The following is a 7729-nucleotide window of genomic DNA, read 5'->3' as shown; positions in this document are numbered from 1 at the left end:
ATCATTTCCGTGAAGCCCCTTTAGGCACTCGATCGTGGGCCTATAGGAACATAAGGTCCGATCCTCCGCACTAAGGCCCGCATCAATTTGATTATTGATAAACATTTATAACTCTTGTAATTAATTGGAAATTATATATTAAAAAAAACAATATTTTTAATACAAGTATTATGATTTATATTATAAGGAATGGTATATAAAGTCATATACTTCTTTTTGGTCCAAATGACTTTTTTAGTTTAGCTAAATTATCATGTCTTTTATAAAATATAAAATATGAAAGATTTTTTTTTTTTTTTAATAAAATCTTCTTCTCTTTTATGCCAAACTGAGAAATGGAGAGGGGATACAAAAAATGTCTTGTGCTTATAGTACTTAGAAAGATATGTTTTAGAAACATGTATTGATATAATTATTAAGCATGTGAGTGTAAGAGCTAATGTGTGTCTTAAAGTGTTAAAGAGACATTGTATAAAGATTCATATACTAAAGCCTTTCATTCTTTTATCCTTTCCTTTTTTTTTATTACTGTGGATCTCTCTTCTCCTACCTCTTTCTCTCTAAGTGTTAAGAACTAGTTAGAGGGAATTGATATTTTTGCTATCCTTTAAGACAAAATACTGGCTTTTGTTCTTAAAGGCTTAAAAGCTTAGTTTGTAAGAAATGACTAGCATCCAAATGTTTTTTAGTTGTTGGTGGACTTATCTTGAGGAAGTCTACTTTGGGTTCTTTTCATACTCCATCAACTTCCAACCTCCCAAGAGGATTCAAATTCTTTAAGGTTGTAACTTCTTAATACTTTTATGGTAGTTTTAATCTTTCATGTTCATGCAAAAGGATCATTAGTGGTATTAAATTTGTTTCATGTTATTCAAACTTTATAATGTTTCCGTTGTCAATTTTGTCGTTTTAGAAACCTTTTTTCAATAAACTAGAATTTATACACATTTCATGTCCTCGTCATCTACGATGATAATAGATGAGATATATGTTGGACCTACATGCTCAATACTAATTTTAGAATGATATTGCTAATAACATATGATCATATAGGGTCACACCAATAACAAATAAACACTAAAAGATTTAGTATGCTAAAGAATCATATTAAAGTGATATTGCTAATTAACATATGATACTAATGGGTCACACTTGGAAATTATTTATTTCATATAAATATTTATTTTCAATGACAAGTAGCATCATATATCATAAGGTATGATTTATTAAGTCATGTACAACATTTTGGACTATATGACTTTTACCGAAAGGTTAGAGTTTATATTTTATAAACTAGCTTATAAATTTATAAACTCTTCTCTCCTTTTTGTTATAAAAAATGTGGCTATGAAAAGACAAGAGAAAAACATGGCTTCTCCAGTTGTTTAATCAAAATAAATCAAGTCCAAGAAGGCATGTTTGTACATGCTCATCACATAGGGACATGGTTTGGTCAAAATTCTTAATACCTTATGGTTAAGAACCTTTCTTTATGCTTTAAGACTTTAGGCTTGCATTCCCTCTCACTTTTATGAGAGAAATGTGAATGCTTTCACACTCTCTCACACTTTTGGTTCATCTCTTAATGATCACTTGCTTTCTTTTCTTATCTTGGAGTACATATTGGTTATGAACTTCAAGCTTAAGAGTTAAGAGTTTATGGAATAGCATCTACATTAAGTTGATTTCTTGTTGGTGTCTCAAAAGTTCCACATTCTCCATCAACTTCCAATTCTCCCAAAAGGACCCAAAGAACTACAAAAGTTGTTATTTATACATCATCTTCTTTGGTGATTGTTTTTTTCCAAGCTTTGCAAGAAGATCCATGGTTTGTTATAACTTGTTTATAATTGTTCAAAAATGTAAAGTCTTCTGTTGCTAAATCTCTTGTTTTTTAAACTAATTTTTTAATAAGAACCCAATAATTGGTATCAGAGTTGGTTGCAAGTTGACTTAGATTTTTTGATTTTTGGAAATATTAGTTTTTGGAAAATATGGATAACTTGCTTTTGTAAGAAAATGAGTTTCGTACATATTTTCTATGACAACTTTAAAATTGTTGTTTTTGTGATAAAAGTTTCCATGCGTCTTTTGTCATTTAAAGTTGTCTTATAAAAACAAATGTTGTTTTATATGTATGTTGATATATATGATGTTCATAAACTAGCCAATGGCCAATATATTTTCATGTTGTTGTGTTTGTTGTTTTTGTTACAAAAAAGTTGTAATGATTTATTTATTATGGTATGAATTAATTAAATAGATTAGTTTTCTTGGTTTATTTTTGTAAGTAATAGATTAGTTTTTAGAAACAATTTATTTGTACAAAAATGTAACAAGAAATGAAGTTGGTACCATTTTGAAGATAAAAATGTAATTTTCGAAGTTAGAAGCATGTTGTGAAGTTAGTGAAAGTTTGTAAGAAGCGTCACTAAAGCTGATTCTTAAGGATTGTTGGACTTTTAGAGAGATTTGCTGAATTTTTACCTTCAAGAAAATTTTCCGAACTTTTGCAAGCAATGAGTGTTTTCTCAAGTGGCAGCTTCTACAACAACATTGCAAGAATATTTTTGGTCCCTTTAAGTGTCCCTTTAGAAATGGACTTGACATCTTTTGTATTGGATCACAAAAATGTCATTAGTTGGTTATGTTTATGCACATATATTTTATGCATGTTTGTGTTGTTTATTTTACGCAATTATTATGTGTGGTTGATAAATTAGCTTGAAACATGCTAAAATAATTTTGGACAAAATAAACATCACATGGAGTTTGGTTTTCAAAAATTATATTGTGAACATAAGATGTAACAAGTTATTGTTTTAAAATAAAATTCGAATTTATAAAATTGCTAATAACGGAAAATTTTGAAATACTCAATTATAAGTTTTAAAATCGTGATTTTTGTAACTTATACAAACTCTAAATATGTAAGTAATAAAAAGAAGTTTTCTTAAAAATATAAAAGGTTCAGATACGCTCAAACTCAAACTTAATACCGGTTATTAAAATTGAATCGCGTTAAAATTATATAAAAACTAACTTTTATATAGAACCTTTGAAAGGTGATTTTCTTATGAAAATTGGTACCATGGATTATTATATACATGTAATAACCATGATATCATATGTTTTTAAAACTAGAATTGTAAAACATTATAAGACATTTTCAAACCTCAAATCTATGCAATCTATTTTGAAGAACACTCTCACATCTCTTGTATCCACTAATGAGATAAATGATACCTAACCGCTTAGTGCTACCTTTTGATGGTCAGGGTGTATTCGCGGTTTCTATAACCAAGTTATAGGCCGATTACACAAGGTTTTCAAATCGGATGATTTGATTGGAAATCTTTTGTGATAAAGGATACCTAAGAAAGAGAAAATCGAGGCATAAATGGGATCAAACATGTCTTATTAAATTTTTTATTAGAGATCCCATAAATCTAGGAATTATATAGTAAGATATAATTGATTATCGATATCTACCGGTTTGGATCAAAATAAATGGGATAAATGATACTTAATTATTTATTTGTTTTGAAACTTGGATCCTAGACCTTGGTAATTAATGTTTTTTGGAGACTAAAAGTGTCTTAATTATTAAAGAGTTTATATATTGAAAATACAAAATGAATTTTATTAAAATTTTGTAGACAAAAATAATCCATTCTCATAGCCATGAATTGTCATTTTTTCCTTAATGACTTAATGAAACAATAACCTTCAATAGATATAACTTCAATGAATGGGTTCATGTATTGAGAAAAAATCTAATGAGAGATGTGAAATTGTATACACTTAATCCTAAACAACTTGCATTAAGCAATAAACCTAAACATAATACTTAGTAAATGCATCATTGTGATGCTAAAGATGCTTCTGGACATCTAGGAATAGTTATTCCCGACTTCCAGGAAGTCTTGGATAATTTAGTTGTATATCTGATGATATAACAGGTTAAGCAACATTTCAATAAATACAATGATATTTTGTTTTAAACTAGTTCAAACAGAGGAATACTGCAAGACTAAAAGAGTCACCTTATGTGATCCAAAATGCCTACATTTTATTGGATTAGACACCTTTAAGCCTAAGAAATCCAATAAGGCCCACACAGATGGATTTTGTTTCTTTTGTGGAGAAACTGGACACTAGCAGATGAAATGTTCATTTTCTCTGGAAAGAAAGTTTAAAAGAGACTATTAATTTAGGTATCTACTATATAGAACTTATACTTTTCGTATAACACTTAAGTACTTGGTGCTTAAATGTTGATCTAATATTTGTAAATGGCTTGCACATATTTATAGAAGAGTAGCCAACTGAGCACAATCAAGTTGGAACCATACTCTCGGAGTTTAGTTTATTATTTATGTTTAGAACATAAATTACTTGTAATATAAAACATATTTTGTTAAGGAACAGTGTATGTTTTAATTTAGTTTGTACTAAATATATGTCTCAGTTAATTTATGAATGATTGACCATTTACTTAAATTGTTTTTTTCATAACGATCACCTTCATATTCAAAAATGATTAAAGTTCTTTTTTATGAGACTAGATCTCTTAATAAGAATTATAAAGTAAATATCAATGTTTATAAATAAAGTCTTTTATATGAAAAATACTTTTTAGTTAAACTTGTTTTGAATCAAACTCATATTTGAAATCGTTATATTTATTATTTAAATGACATTCACATATTCCAACTTCAAATGGATATTTAATGGAAAATAATGTAGTTTATTTGACATGTGTAAATCTTATTTATATATAAAAGATTCCTAATGATATTTTAACTAAATCTCTTGTTTTTAAACTAATTTTTGAATATAAACCCAACAAACGCAAGTTAATTATTTATAAAAAAATTATTCTTCATAAAACATTTATAACTCTTGAAATTAATTGAAAATTATATATTTTATGAAAATAATATTTTCAATACAAGTATTATGGTTTATATAATAAGGTATGATATATGAAGTCATGAACTCATTTTTGGTCTAAAGGACTTTTGTATTTTAGCTAAATGATCATGGCTTTTGTAAAATATAAAATATGGAAGAACTTTTTTAGAAAATCTTCTTCTCTTTTATGCCAACCCGAGAAATGCAGAGGGCATGCCAAATTGTTTGTTGTCTTTGATGCCCAATGGTTTGTCATTATATAAGTTATATATATATATATATATATATATATATATATATATATATATATGTATATATATATATATATATATATGTATATATATACATATATATATGAGTTAGATCATATGTTTTGAGTCTTAGATCAAAATTCTTTGCTGTTTCGGCTATCCAATGGTTGATCTTTGTGTAACATCATAGATTCCTGGTATTTACACTTTAAACCTCGTTATAATGATTTTTGGTAATTTGGTCCAAACGTTAGGCGTTCTACATAGAACACTAGGCATTCTATGATGGATGCCAGGCGTTTGTATGCAAATATCAACTCTAATTTTTAGGGTTTGCATCCTATTTAAGCATCCTTCTGGCCCCCAAAGCCTTTCTCTCATCAGCCTCCATCTTTAGAACGACCCCTATTGAAAACCCTATCCCTATTGTTGCCTTTTGAAGCTTTAGTGTGTGTTTTGTATGTTCCAAAGGAAGAAGGTAGTGATGGTAAATCTTGGAAGCTTGTAGAAGTTTTAGATTTGTGATCTTCATCATCCTAGAAACCTCCAAGAGGTATAAAGTTCTGAACTTGATCATCATATCTCTAGATCTTGCTTATGTTAGAAGATTATGCTTATTAGCCCCATTTTCTTGGTCTTTTGGGTTGGAGCTACCTTTGAACAAAGGAGTTGTCCTTTTGGACATTTTAGGGTATATTAAGTGATAAAATTATGATTTTGGACCCTCCTTTCACTCCATGCAAGTTTCAAGGTGTCTTAATAGGTTAATGAGTTGGGGTTTTAGCTTCTGGGATCATTGTAGCCATGCATAGCCATAAAGTTAGCAACTTTATGAATTTCAAAGTTCTATTAGTTATGGATCTGAAGTTTGGACTTGATATCTTAAGCCATTAAATCATTGGTTTGGAAGTTGGTGAACAGTGAGCAAACGCCATATGTTTGCATGTGAACGCTCGACGTTCGGACGCCAGGCGTCGTAGGGAGGAATGTCAGGCGTTATGTACAGAAGCCTAATGGATTGATTTTTGGCCTTGGGCCATTCGGGGTCTTGGGCTTAGTTTATTTAGGCTTGTATATAAAGGGAAAATTGGTCTTTTTCCCTCACCATGATCAGGAATGGACTAGACCATGGGTATGGGTTAAACCCTAATTATTGATTGGGTTTGTTTCTGGTTTTGGTTTAGCATGGGGAGTAGTGTCCACTGCAGATCGAGTGTTGTTTTAATTATCATCAATAAAGGTGAGTTTTCCTTACTGTACTTACAGGTGGAAGGCACCAAGGTCGGCCCTTTACATTAATATCATGTTTTACCATATGTTGCTATGATGTAGTGATCTGTTAGATTTGTATCCTGGTATATAGGATGTGGTTATGTTATAGTGATCTGTTAGATCGGTATCATGGTATATGGAATGTTGGCATGCATAGTGATCTGTAAATCCGCCTATTGTATGATGATTGGTTATATGTTTATCTGTTATGTGTATGTTAACATGTTGTGGTGGGTCGGGTTGAGGCGGTATTGCTTGGTGCTGAAGGCCAAGATACTCGGGGTGGTCTAGATACTCTGTAGGCCCTGCGAGGCGGTCCAGTCAGGCCGAAGGTCGATGAGCGGTCCGAATAGGTTGTAGGCCGTACGAGGCGGTCCAGTCATGTTGAAGGCTCATGAGTGGTCCATATAGACCGAAAGCCTTGCGAGGTGGTCTAGTCAGGTTGAAGGCTCGGTTATGCATGTTGTGTTTGATATGTTGCATGTGGTGGTATTTTGGGGGAACTCACAAAGCATTGGATAATAGTTTTGGGTTGTGGTTTTAGGTACTTCGGATGACCACGTGAAGGCGAAGGCGTGACCGTACACATCCTCTTGTTTATGGCTAATGATTTTGGGAGACTCTGATATTTGGAAAATATTTTCAAAACCATGATTTATAACAATATATGATTTTGGGGTTGATTTTAAAACTTTAAATTTGTTGTGATTTTTATGGATGTTACAAGTTTATATTTGTACATTTCCCTTTGTAATGTATCACAATATTGTCCGCTTTGGGCTCTCAACGCAAAAACTTCCTAGGGGGTCACCAATCCCTGGATTGCCCTCGCCTAGGCACGCTTAACTGCAGAGTTCATATGGGATCTGCTATCCTCACGAATTTAAAACATGTTGTGACAGGGAAGGTATCCAAACTCCTTATAAGGAATCCTTAGATGTCCTTCCCAACTGATGTGGGATCAGTTACTGCTAACCTACTCGCCTTCACCCCCATTATAAGTTTCGATGTCCCCGTCGAACACATCGAATCTTGCCCTGACTCTAATACCATTTGTATATTTCCCTATAGCACGTATCACAATATTCTTCGCTTTGGGCACCCGACATGAAAACTTCCCAGGGGTAACCCATCCCTGGATTGCTCTCGCCCGTGCATGCTTAACTGTAGAGTTCTTATGGGATCTGCTACCCTTGCGTATTTAAAATGTGTTATGACAGGGAAGGTATCCACACTCCTTATAAGGAATGCTTAGTGCTCCTTCCCAGCCGATGTGGGATCATGTGCAA

The sequence above is a fragment of the Lactuca saligna genome, chromosome 6, assembly GCF_052625555.1.
Source record: "Lactuca saligna cultivar CGN05327 chromosome 6, ASM5262555v1, whole genome shotgun sequence".
NCBI lineage: Eukaryota > Viridiplantae > Streptophyta > Magnoliopsida > Asterales > Asteraceae > Lactuca > Lactuca saligna.
This window is presented reverse-complemented; position numbering follows the sequence as displayed.